Consider the following 14,787-nt stretch of genomic DNA (forward strand, 5'->3'; position numbering starts at 1 on the left):
CCATATTTCCAGATTCCTCTATAGATTTGTTGTTCTATATAGATCTCTGCCAATGCCATACTATCTTGGTTGTTGTGCCTATATAGTAAAGACCTCTGATGACTGATCTTTAAGGTTCATTGTTTCGTCTATTCAGAACTCTTTACATGTTTACATAAATTTCAAATGTTGCTCAAAATATATATAAAACATTCACTAAGATTATGATGGGTATTACTGACTCTGTAACATAACAGCTTTAACAAAAATTGAATCCTCTAATATATGAACACACATTATCTCTTCCTTATTTTACTGTTTCTTAACTTGCCTCACTACTTTGTGTGTTAATACACCAGTTTGCACAATTTTATAGCAGTTTTATACTTAATAAAATTGTATGTGGTATGCCTGTCCTTCCTTACTCCACCAACCCTGCCATGTTCTTAAAGAATCAAGATCTTTGTACAGAAAAATGTCAACGTGGCAAGAATTTCTGTCTGTGGCCAGAAGACACTGAGTGTGTGAGTGGACTCAGAATTGTGTATTGTCCCCAGTCAGGAATACAGATGAGGACAACCCTAGAGAACACCTCAATGGCAGACTTCTGAATGTTTCAGAGTAGCAGACACCCAATAAGTCACATAGATCATACCATGTAAACCTTGAGACAAGGAATAGCTTTGTGAATTCTCTGAGATTGGTGGGACTTATAACAGAGCAAACTTTGTACTAACTGCATTAAATATTTGATTTTATGAGAATGTGTACAAATATTGAGCCAACAATTATGGTCTCATTTTAATTGAACCCACAAGCTATTGTCAATTATCTGGGTACTGATGCATGTGTGATTAAACAAAATATTTGGTCATGTGAAAAAGTAGAAATAACATGTACCCAACATGCACAAAAATACAGCAGTAATATTTTGCCAGATATAGTGATATACATATAATTTAATCCCAAATTAAAGTTATGTTTAATAATAAAATACACAACCTTGATGCTGTTTTAAAATTTAAGAATAAAGTGATCAAAAATAAAAGAAGGTAATTATTCAGTTGAAAAATAATAATTTAGTCTCAAATTATACATTTGAATTGGCCAGTCACTATATGTTTAGTTGTAACTACAACACTAAACAGAGTAAACCATCAATGTCTCAGAAGGATAGTTATATGGATATGATTTTTCTAAACATCACTTAGCAAGACAAAGATTTGAAAACTATGTCATGTCACATCTGTTCCTTGATCTGTATTACTGTGCATTAATTCAGGAAGCTATTACTCTGTTGTATACATTTTATAAAAATATACCCAAACTTCTGCTTCAAATAGCAAAGAAGAATTTGAAATTTTTGTCACCTACAACAAGGCAAAATGGCCAAGGCTAAGAAGTCTCAAAGACAATGATGGACAGATGCAATTTTCAAGAACGTTCCTCTTTGGAAAGAACAAAGGCAGATGTTATAGGGCTCACAAAGGCTAATGTGGCAAGAAGACAATTTGTCTTATTTCTCATGTTCTTCTCAGCTCTTCCCCAGCAAATATTTCTTGCACAGGTTACATGTCTCACTGTTCAGGTCAGACATTGGAGTCCTTGTAGCATTAATTTAATAGTGAAAGAACATGCTGAAACTTCCTAATGCTGCCCACGTTGAAGACAGAGAGGGCATTGCAGCTTTGTGCCTTTGTGGTACTATCTTGTTTGGTCAGGTAGGCATTGCTTAAAAAATACACTGACATTTTCTGGTGTGACCCTGTTAAGGTAGTCTATTTGGGTCATACACACAGAGAAAGCATAAAGTTAAAAGTGATAAACTCTTCACCAATTTTAAAAGATTTTTTTCATTCTTCCTTTATCAAAATTGTAGTCAAAGAACCATCTTAATTCTTTTTTAATTTCAGACATGTAGATACAGGTGAGATTCTGTGCAGGTGAACAAATTATCAAGGAATTGAATACGTTGTGTGGCATGGAGGTCCAGAAGCATGCAGTTATTTTATTAAGTTGAAATCATCTTGCATTTGAAAACCCAAAATCGAAAGTAGGTGAAAATATTGTCTGATGGAGGTATCATTGTTACCCATCATCAAAAGCCACTGTACTCTTCTAAAAGAAGGGAAGCTGCAGTGAGGTGAAGATTCCCTTGGTAAAGCAGACTCTGTATAGGTACATATGGAAAACTTTCTCAGAAGGGAGGTGAGTGGTATAACCAGAGTTCACAATGAGTCCTGGAACTGCCAAGATAGGACCCCTGAACCAACACAAGGCAGAAGATTGGCATATTTGATCTCAGTACCAGATTGTTATTTTTCAGAAAATCGAGCAATTTTCTTCCTTTTGGAGCCTGAATCCTTCTATTTACTGTGGCAATATGAAAAGAAAATAATTCCACCTGGGTATCCATCCCTTGTGCAGTCACCGACGGTAGACATTGATGTGAATGCCAGGAAGTGCATGCTGACCGGAGTCTGATATAGCTGTCTCCTTAGAGGTCTGCCAGAGTTTGACATATTCAGAGGAGGATGCTCACAGCTAACCATTGAGCTGATCATGGGGTTTCCAATGGAGAAGTGAGAGAGGAGTGTTGTAGTAATTATTTTAAAAAGCTGCCGCTGAAGAAGCCGACTGGCTAAGCTGCAGTGGCTCTGCCTAGCTCAGCCTCCATGTTGTGTGGCCAGAGGCCACATGCACACCACAGCTAGAAATGGCCAGCCAGAAACACCAGCCCTGCCACCCACAAGACGCCAGCATGGGAGATGGCCCTGCCAATCTTTCACGCTGTATCTGCAAGGCTGGACACTGCCCAGACCATCCACCAACCATGTGGGCTCACAAATGAGACTCTAATGCTTAGATTATCCAAAGGCTTTATATATTTGGTAATGATCAATAACAAGATGCCCTTAAAATCAGAGGTATAACCCAATACCCAACCTAGATATACCAACTACCTTTGACTGCTACAGTCAAGTGAATATTAGCCTCCATCTCCCCTCTCCTGCTCTCCGTCTCACCCTTAGCTCCTCTTCTTTCTCCTCTTCCTTCTCTTTTGACTCCCCTTCTTCCTCAAATTACTCCTCCCACCTTATCTCCTTCTACAGAGAAGACTGAAGGAGCTGAAAGGGTTTGCAGCTCCATGAGGAGAGCAACAATACCGACCAACCAGAGCTCCCAGGATCTAAACCACCAGCCTGGGAGCACATAGGGAGGGACCCATGGCTCCAGCTGTATATGTAGGGGAGGATGACAGAGTCAGGCATAGGTGGGTGAGGAAGTCCTTGGTCCAGTGAAGACTGGATGGCCCAGTGTGTGGAAAATCATGGGTGGGGAGGTGGGAGTGGGAGGGTGTGTTGTGGCATATCCTCATAGAAGCAGGAGGAGGGGGATGGGATAGGGGGTTCCTGGGTGGGGGGAAGGGGATTACATCTGAAATGTAAATAAAATATCCAATAAAAAAAAAAAAAAAAAAAAAAAAAGAAAGTCATTACTAGCTCCAATCCTGGAAGCCAGTGGGGAAAACAAGGTAGCCATGGAGGAAATAGAGAAGGCCACAACTCCTGAAGACCTCACAGATCTGTAGTGAGCCAGGTAGATACAGAGCAGAAGCTTACTCAACCCATGGACACAATAAGTCAGACCAGGAATCCTAGAAAAATAGCATCAAATTGGAATAATTTTTACAGGAAATTCCTATAGCAAATTATCAATTGAATATGTTTAAATCTACCACTTGTTTTCAAAATGTAGTGTTAATTTCCTTGTAAGCCTTTCTAATAGAGAAAGATAGTAATTATATAAACAAGAATTTTAGCCATTTACTTTACTCCTCTTTTCTTAATGTCTGACTCTAAGAAAAATATATAAAATTAAGCCTTAATTTTAATTTATTGGACAAAGGTTAAGTAATTATTATTAAGTGTTATCAAGAGGGAAGTGAAAACAGACAAGATGAAGCCTGTTTATAAAGTGAACTATTTTTCTGCTGCTGCATTCTTTTATGGATATTCAGCTTTACACTAGTCCTATGCACCCACACAGATACACACACACACACACACACACACACACACACAATGACAGTACGGCAGGCACTGTTCATTACTGAGTGAAATATTCCAAAGTCAACTATGCATTGAATTTAATCTTTTGGCAGAAATTTGGAAAGAAAAGGGAAGAGATCGTTAAGGACTTCAGCCTTAATTTCTGAAAAAAAAATCACTCTCTTCCGTGTGAGCCACGGTAGGGATGGGAAAGGCTCTGTCTAGGAAAACCAGGTTTTGTGTGACTGACACATACTGCATTTTTAATAATGAATGGAATGCATTATTCAGAGCTCAGTGTTGTCCAGCCGATTCAGCTCAGCCCTGGATCTTCTTCCTTCATGTGCATCTGTTGTCTGAAGAAGTTCAAGTTCCCTTTTGTGAACAATACTAGTGGGCTCAATATTGTTTTCCTCGGTATTTGTATGCTAGCAAACTGGCATATGATATAGTATTTTATGGTATATTTTAACAAAGTGGATTATTATGGCTAGTATGTATTATTGAGCTATCTCAAAGAATGTCTAAATACATCTACTGGTTTTTTATTTTCATTTTTTCCCTTTGATTAGTGAGAATAACATCACATTTATACAAGTAAAGCACTCTATATGGAATAATGCAAAGGTAAATATTTACCCCTTAACAGCATGTAAGGTCCCTTATTATTTCAGAAATCCTTGATGCTCGGGGATGCATCTAAAGTTAACATTCTATTGGTATACTTCTAAAACAAATGTTCTCGACTTTCAGAAACAGACACATATTGTAGTCAAAACTATAAGAGTATATTGTTAAGAGCTCAAAGGCTAGACCCAGTTACATAGTCTTAATCCTTCCCACAGGCATTTTTGAACATAGAGACAATTAAAAAAAAACCAGGTATGAATATGGTGTCAGAGAATTCTACTCTGGGGACAAGTGATGGGGCTCTGTAGGTAAAGGCACTTGATACCAATTCTGGCAACCTGAATTTGATCCCCAGGACTCCACAGTGTAAAGAGTGAACTGGCTCCCTTAAGTCTCCTCTGACTCCTACAGCATGCTAGGTAAATGAGTGGGCCCCAGTATAATGAGTAAATAAAATGCAATTTTCACAATGGAACCTTCTATTCCAGATCTAAATTAGCTACTAGCTTCTATCTGAATCATTTTGTCAGTATCTTATCTGACCATTATTTTCTTCCTTTGTGAAAGAGAACTTACATTAATCTCCACTGCAAAGATTCATGGGAGACTCAGATGAATTAACAGATCTTAGCATTGTGAGTGTATCACAAAGTGCCATATGAGGACAGATTTTATAATTATGGTTATTGCCTGTGTGGTTTTATCTTGAAATAATGATCCTCACCACTTTGAAGATGTTTTAAAGATCTAAGTTGAAAATAACAGGATGCTCCTGATGTAGACTTTCATCATATTTATACTTAATAACTTTCTAAATCTAAATCATATAGGAACAATGTGTTAAAAGCAATTAAACAATCGAGCTAACTTCAAAACATTTATGTTATATAGGCATGACCCTTCTACTAAAGTAATGTGAGCAGTAACCACTCTCAATGTCCACATTTAGTATGTCTGTTTATTCCTCTCAGCTTAATGATTCCTGTATGTTCATGATCTGAGCCATTTGCAATCGGGTCAATAATACCTAACCCATAAAGTTTCAAAGGAAAAAATCCATAAGCAAAATGCTTAATGAAATTTTGAGTGATGTTTGAAAATGTGTACGTAGTCTGTGGACAATGACATTAGGAATTAAATAATCACATACTAGCACCATACAACTGCTCTAAAAACCAGCTAGAAAAAATTTTTAAAAGAAAAAAGAAAGTTCACAAGAAATGTATTTAAATTGATTAACAGACCATATGTTTTTTAAAATTTCACACCCTACAGCAATTTTTTTTTCACAAAAATAACTCTCTGCAATAATGAGTAGAACTCTTTTCTAACTACTTGCTTTATCCCTGTTTAGAAACTACAACAAATGCTTGTTTCTCTTGCTTTTCCTTTGGCATCTTTCTTGTAACTGTTTTGTCCTATTCCAATTTGTTTGCTTTATTTTATTTTATGTTTTGCTATTATTCTTAAGATACCTATTTGTTTTCTTTTTGTACTTGGTTTTTATTCGTAGTCATAAACTGAACTCTGCAGCCCAGCTGGACTTGGAGGGGAATGAGGAAAATACGGAACTCAAAAAACTTCGGTGAGAGCAGAGATCACAGGGCATTGTGAGCAGATGGGGTGGGGTTGTGGGCGTTCTCCCACGTTATTGCCGAGAGAGCTACAGAGGGAATGGTCTGGTGGGTATGATGTGACAAGTCAAAAGAATTAGAGTCGTCCACAGTCGGAAATGGTGATCTTCTTGCCGGTCTTGCCATTCCCGGATCCCAAATGCTCTATGGGTACCATGATGATCCCGCCCCTTCTCACCTTCCCAAACACCACATGCAACCATCCATCTACTCATTCTTGTCAGTGCAGATCAAAACAAAACAAAACAAACAAACAGAAAAACCAATAACATGCCCCCCCCCAAAAAAAAACCTCAAACCAAAACAACAAAAAAGCAAGCAAACAAACAAAGAAACAGATATTTGTGTTTAGTCCACCATTTGGCATTCTGGAAACCATTTGTGTTTAATCCACCATTTGCATACATGCCAGGGCCTGTATGCTTCAGAAATTCTCATCCTCAAATTTCTCTCCATAGATGGACCTGCTACCAAGGGCATCATAATGTGTGAAGTCACCACCCTAGCACATGAATCCTGAAATAATTCTGTGAAAGGAGGAACCCTTCTCTCCAAGTCCTTTCTCCTCAGTGCTCAGAGCACGGAAATTTTCTGTTGTCTTTGGAACTTTGCAAACAGCTCGAAGGAGATGAAGCCCAAGGGCTCACCATTGGCCAAGATACGAATGATGTGGTAGACTTGACCACAGTGGATTGTGGCATCTGCAAAACCCCTGCTTGTTTCTAATGATAGAAAGGTTATGGACTCAGATAAGAAGGAGATGGGGAGGATGTTGGAGGATTTGGGGAGGAAAAGATGTAATAAGAATATATTGTATTGTATATTGTATAATAAGAATATATTGTATCAGATGGGGAAAGGGGATGACATCTGAAATGTAAATAATATATAAAATAAAAAGACAAAAAAGAGAATATATTATATGAAAAAAATCTATATTCAATAAAAGAAAAATAGAAAAAAGTAAAAAAAAATGAAAGTGTAAGTAAGTGAAAAGTAAGTAGCTGTCAACACAGCCAAGAGCAGAGAAAGAAATAGAACAAGGAGGCCAAGATAGGGAACACATATGAGGCGAGGAGAGAGATCAATATTGTTTAATGTTGGAGGCTGAATATGACCTGTACTCCAATACCTTCTATCCACACATTTGATTCTCAAGAATGCAAATGCCACCAAATTATAATCTACTTTTCTCATCCTCTGTCGTTATTTTTTCATTCTATTTTCCAGCCAACACACACACGAGCACACACATACATGCACACAGACACACAGACAGACTCACATGCATGAGTGAGTCTCATACACATACACATACACAGAGACGCACACAGACACACAGACACACACACATGCATGCATACAGACACACAAACAGAAAAACACACACATACACACATACACACACACACAGGCACACACACATAAATGCACACAGGCACACAGAGAGACAAACACACACACACACACACACACACACACACACACACAACTTTCTCATCTGTCACTCCCAATCTACTCAAATTAAAACATTTATAGATAAATTGGAGTTTTCTATTATTGATGTGTTTCTATGTTTAGGATATACTTAACTACACATATGAATACACAGATACATATTAATATAACCATGTGTTCTGAAATAACTATTCATAAAATGACAAATTTATTTTCCCAGTTGACTGGATGTGTGTAAAGTAACTGAGAATATTGAAGAAATGTAGTCATGACATATGCTCATGGGCCCAGACACTTACTAAACAGGAACATGGAGGAGGTTTTGGTTACTCCTTAGGGAAGAACAGGTATTTTCCAGTCTATGAGTGATAAATGGTTTCCTGACCACTTAGCAGAGATGAATCCCTGGGCTTCTCCATAATACTCTTGTATCACTGTATCTAGCTGAGTTTGTCACAATATCTGGATGAGTAATATTAAAAATTATTAGTTACTTATTATTATAATAACCAAATGGACTAGCATAGAAAATACTATTTAAAATTTCAGCAAAAAGTAAAATGTATAGAAATAACTCCAATAAAATATATTTAAGAACTCTTTCCCAAGGACTCCAGATTCCTACTGAAAATGGCATTAAAATTATTAAAAATTAATTAAAAATAATTAAAAATTATTGAAAAATAGTCCTCCCAAACAGAATTCTTTCATGAAAGCAACAAAGTTGTTTATCTTTAGGACTCTGAAAATTAATGGAAGGCTTTCATCTGCCTAGTGTCAAGCTCCATAACTCCTTGATACCACTGAAAAGAAATAGGTAATTCCTGGCATTCAGCCTGGAGCCCACTGCCAAGAGTCGAATTATGCTAGTTTTCCTTCAAAAGCTAAAGCTCCCTTCTCAATGATGTCCTAGTTACTGGTCTAACAGAAAACAGTAAGATCTCAATTACAAAAATTTGTATTTGATGTATGTTGCCATATTTAAGGTGAAAAAGTTCCTGCCCCAGGGACATTTATTTCAAATAAGTACATTTTCCAAACACATGTTTTAACTTGTCAGGTACTTGATTAAGTGGGTGGAAATTGGGACAAACCTGCTTTCGGGACCCTTTTCCTCCTAATGAATTGCCTAGTCCAGCCCTCATGTCCAGCCCTGCTTGTGCCTTGTCTTATTGTTATATCAACCTTGATGGATATTCCAGAGAGGCCTGTTCTTTACAGAAGGGAAAGTGTAAAGCAATGGATCAGGTAGGGGGCATAGGAGAGAAATGGGAGGAGTGAAGGACCTGTATCCTGGCACGACAATCTAGGTGGGAGCAGAAAAGCCTAATTAACTAAGAACCACTGAGCAGAAATGACAGAATGACTTGACTGATAGAATCAATCCCTGTCTCCTCCCTCCCTCTCTCTGTACTCCCTCCCTCCCTCCCTTCCTCCCTTCCCCTCTCACTCATCTCATCCTTCCTTTGTCCTTTCCCTTTTCTTTATGGCATTACTGCTATAGGTGAACTCAGTATACGTGCATGCTAGGTAAACACTCTGCCACTGAACCACACTTCCAGCCTCAGGATATGTAACCGTTAGTGTAGTGTTCAGTAGATCACCATACCAAGTTGTCCCCTTGGTCCTAAGACTATTTAATACAACATTTACCCTTAGCAAATTTCTAGTATATATACTAGATATGTATATATGTATATATGTATATATGTATATGTATTTATGTTAGTATATGGTATGTATGTATATGTGTGTGTTGCTATTAACTATAGCAAATTTGATAGATTCCCTAAGATTTATTAAATCTGTGTAATTTAAATTGTGTGGTCTAACAGATCTGTTCCTCTGGTTTTTTTCACATTGCTTGCTTTACTTACCCCTCCGTTAGTGGGGCATATGTTCATAGGGTTCAGAAAACAAATCTATGACTGCTTCCCTTTCTGTTTTGAATGAGTTTATTAAGTACATACCAAGCAAAAGAACATAATTAGTGAGTATCAGATAGAAGCATCAGATAAGTAACAAGGCATCATCAGAGTGGGCATTCACAGTAGCCAGTGGAAATAGCTATGGAAATCCTATTGAGAAAGCCAGAAGGAGTTCCAGATCTAGAGTTCTGGATGGAGCAAGGTCCCCTTTAGTGAGATTCCCAAGGGAAAGGACACAATGCAGTGCAAGATAGGTAACGGCATCAAGCAGGCTCTGCATCCCCTAAAGGACCTGGAAGAGTCCAAGCACAGCAGAGCACTCTCCATGCGTGATCTCCTGACTCACCCCTGCCCCACCTCCACCTCTCCCCTGAAAGCATCTTTTATACCATGGGATGAACTAATAGCAACTTCTCTTAGAAATGATTTATTTTCCAGCTGAATGTTTTAAACCCTTAGCTGCTTGCTGCATTTCTTGATACTGATTTAAGAGGGAAGCCTGCCCAAGACAGGGAATTTTTGACCACACTTTGAAGCCAACATTTGGGTTTTAAATGGGGGAGGTAACCCCACTTTCAGAGTCAGTTTCTCCATTAGCTGAAACAGCACACGACAATTTACCAATATAAAGCACATTGCATCTTGTTATATTTCTCTCTGCTTATGTGCGCAATAGATGCTTTGGTGTGCTATATTGCTGATACATTTCAAGGCCAAGATATTCGCTCTCCCAGCTTTATTGTTGGCAACTGGCAACTGTGTCCCTGTCTGAGAATTGCTTTCAGCTGCAGGAAACTGCCTTGCCTCTTCCCCAGGGAATCACACATCCAGTAACTGTTTGATGTAGGAGTACAAAGGCCTGGCCCATTGGCTTCAATTGGGAGTAATTTTGAAGGGGCATCCACACTTGAAAACTCCCTGGGGGATGTCCTTCATTGGTTGTTGGAGCTGTGCTCCACTTTCACCTTCTGCCCATTGCTGCTTCAGAGTTGTAGACATAGCACTCTTTAAAATATCTGATGCATACAAATGTCAGGTAGGTTAAGAAAAACGACCTTCCCCATATGACTGCTTTTATGATTAGTCTCCGTGTTATCAGACAGAAAAGACAACTCCCGTTTCCCATGTATTAGCTCACATCTAACTGATTCTCAGTGGGTGTTTCCATCGGCTTAGTTTTCATGACATATTATTCTTCAGAATGACATTTGAGATAGGTAGCACCATATTTCAGTTGAAAAGGAAATAATTATATAAGCATAACATACAAGATTCTTATTGCCATATGCTTTAACCTGTATTTTTTTATTTAGCTCAAACCCTTCTCAATTGATAATATATATTAAAAAAATCTTCTAAATGTTTACCCCCTAGCATTCATAAGTGTCCGCTTCCATTCATAATTCAGAGGACTTTTACTCATTTAGCATCTTTCTGATTATTGCTCAAATTCAAAACATTGTTTAATCTTTTTAATCAGTTTTAATGTTCTTACCGGAAAAATCAAAACAATGGTTTCTCTGTCTCTAGTTTTGGCAAAAATTATATATAAACCATTTACTAAATTTTTATGTACAAATCTTATGTACAAAACGATATATCTAAACTGTAAGAAGGTGGTTGTATTTTGCTTCACTGATACAATGTGTTCATGAATTGAAGCTATATTTTTCTGAAATTTGAACACAGGAAAAGTCAGTAGTCAGCTGAACAAATTGATACTAACAAGAGACAGTGATAATTCTTCAAAGTGTTTAATTCAGTCACAAAAACCCATCTAGTTCTTGACAATCACACTGGGTTCCTTGATTTCTTCCCGTTTGTATTTATAATGGTTTACCTTGCCTGCCATGCGTTAGGCCCACTACTACACCTGCACTGGCAAGTTTTGTTTTAGTGTGGAATTATTGGTTTATTATTCTGAATACGTTAAAAATAAGAAGCAGGAATTCAAATTTAGGTTAGATCATTTTGCAGACTTGTGGTGTGATATAGTGTAATCGACTCAAGGGAAGTAGCCTGAGAGTGAATAGGTTCAATGTATACATTTGTTTCCACACGTCTGAGCAATATAAGATAAGTCAAAATGTTGACACCACTGGCAAGTTGGTGTCAAGATGCAACATCATCACTGTTTGCTGCATCTTGATTTCCAGAAGTTATAATGTGAAAACCTTCCATTGGATGAGATGAAATGAGGTATTGTCAGTATGAGACAAAGATTAAAGTGATGAAGACCTATTGGTCCAGTCACTGATAGAGCTGGTGTCAGAACCAAGCTCTTATGTCTATGCTATAATACCTGCTGTCAATAAGCAGAATCAGGAGATGAACAAATTCATCAAGTGGTAACTATGGACTTGCAATTGTTATACTTGTATTCAAATTCCTATAGTACCAAAGGACAAACGGAATCTCGAGAACTAGAAACGGGACTTCAGAATGGTGATAAAGAGAACAAAGGGAGATAAATTAAATCCAGCATTTGAAACATTAAGAAATGTAGGCACGACCAAGAACAACTGGGCAAGCTAAATCAGATTTTGTAGTGAAAGGAATACTGAGAGTTATTTGGAATCCTGTGTATTATATTTGAAGTCATGAAGATTGTCATCTTCACCCAGAAACTTTGTAGGAAAGTCGATTTCTATAGGTATTTTTAAGGAAGCATTGGTCATATCTGACAGAGGGGAAAATTATCAGAAGAGACTCATGTGAATTCACCCCTGAGAATTTAAAAGTGAGCTATTGCAGCAAGAGATGCATGGACAGGAGTCCCGAGGCAATGGCTGGTTTCAAGCTGCGGCAGATTATATTACTGACATTAATCAGGCATGTGTATCATGATGCCTTGCACACTGCTTAAGGCCATGAGCTTTATTTAGAAAATGTAGATTTGCATTTAGTTGATAGATTTATTTATTTATTATTCATTTCAAATACTTATAACTACAAGGACATGGTCTCTTAGAGTAGAACTGATATTACTATTTTAGTGTGTACATTTTATTAATGATTACATATAGAAGTTCATATGTGTATATAGTTTAGTGTTGAATATACATCCACAAATACTGAGAGTGAGAGAGCTGATATTTGAGCCTAGATTGCCTGAATCTAAAATCAATGCTATAATATCCTATGGATACCGACTTCAATAAATACATAAATTATTACTCAATTACTACACACATACATATATAAAGTTTTATGGTTCTCGAATTTTTAATAAAAATACCTTTTTAATCTTTCCAAACTTTATTTATAGATTTGGATTCAAAATCAATTTAGACAATTTCTAGATAAAATGTTTTAATCACATTTATCAGAAGGGGACCTATGCATCTTCCGAAGTATTGTGTAAAACAATGTATCACAGAGGATCTGTGTAACCATATGGTAAGAGGTGATACTGAATGTTTTTAGTGTGAAAATCTGTGTTTGAAGAGTATTATCAGTCACTATTATCTATACATTCAGGTAGATTAGAATATAGATTACTAGAATACAGAATGATTCTTACATGTTGCCATAAGAATTAATTCATTCAAATAAAAGAAGTTATCTCACTCACTATGTACTCTGTACTCTAAACACTGTCTAGATCTGTTAGAATTCGGAAGTTAGTTTAGTGATCAGACTATATAGGCTAGTGGTTAACTTGAAGCACAATGATATTCAATTTCATCTGTGCTTAGATAAAGCAGCAGTAATAGTGTCAGGGATTGATGCCCACTCATGGGATGGATCCCAAGTTGGGCTCGTCACTGGATGGCCTTTCCTTAGATCTCTGTTCCATTTTTGCTCTTCAGACCCCTCAGACTCCAGATCCCTCAGAGCTTCCAGAGATTAAGCCACCAACCAAAGAGCATACATGGGCTGTCCTGTGGCCCTCCTGGCACATATGTAGTAGAGGACTGCTTTGTCTGGCCCCAGTGGGAGAGGATGTACCTAATCCTGCAGAGACTTGATGCCCCAGGGAAGGGGAATGGGTAGGTGAACTGGGGGTAGGTAGGTGGAGGAAGGGTATGGATGGATAGTTGGGGGAGCCCATTCTCAGAGGCGAATGGGAGGGGAAACTGGGAAAAGGGGGTGTCAACATTTGGAATATAAATAAATAAAATAATTTAATAAAAAGAAGAAAAACATTTACTTAATTCTATAACTCTGAAAGACTTAAAAATTCATTGTTTTGCCAAAAATTTTCAAGAATATAAGATTAGTGCTTGCTTAGCTTCTTTGGGTCTATGAAGTATAGCATGGTACTTGTATTTTTTTGGTTAATATACATTTATAAGAAAGTATTGTTGTAGTAATTATTTTAAAAAGTGGCCACCAGTTAACCCGACCATCTAAGATGCTGCGTCTCTGCTTAGCTCAGCTACATGACCAGAGGCCACGTACGCGCTGCAGCTAGGAACTGCCAGCTAGAAACACCAGCCCTGCCACCCATGGGACACCAGCATGGGAGATGGCTCTGCCAATCTTCTAAGCTGTCTCTGCAAGGCTGGGCAGTGCCCGGACCATCCCGCCAACCACACCTGCTTGGTGACTCTAGATAACCCAAAGGCTTTATATATTTGGTAATGATCAATAACAAGATGCCCTTACAATCAGAGGTGTAACCCGATACCCAACCTAGATATACCAACTACCTTTGACTGCTACAGTCAAGTGAACATCAGCCTCCATGTCCTCCTCTCTCGTTCTCCATCTTTCTCTTAGCTCCTTCTCTTCCTTTTCTTCTTCCTCTCCTTCCTCCTCTTCCTCGCTTTACTTCTCCCACCTTAGCTCCTCCTATAGAGTATATATTATGCATGTCCTTTGGGGATTGGGTTACATCACTCAGTATGATATTCTCAAGTTTCTCCCATTTGCCTGCAAAATTCATGATATCTTTGTTTTTAATAGCTGAGTAGGATTCCATTGTGTAGATGTACCACAATTTCTTTAACTATTTTAATTTGAGGGACATCTAGGTTGTTTCTAGTTTCTGGCTACAAACAAAATCAAAATCAAACTTGAATAAAGTCAATCTCTAAATGTGATGTGACTGTGATTCCCTGAAAATTATATACTGATCCTGCCCTCTCTGTACAGTAATCT

The sequence above is a fragment of the Arvicanthis niloticus genome, chromosome 4 (assembly GCF_011762505.2).
Source record: "Arvicanthis niloticus isolate mArvNil1 chromosome 4, mArvNil1.pat.X, whole genome shotgun sequence".
NCBI lineage: Eukaryota > Metazoa > Chordata > Mammalia > Rodentia > Muridae > Arvicanthis > Arvicanthis niloticus.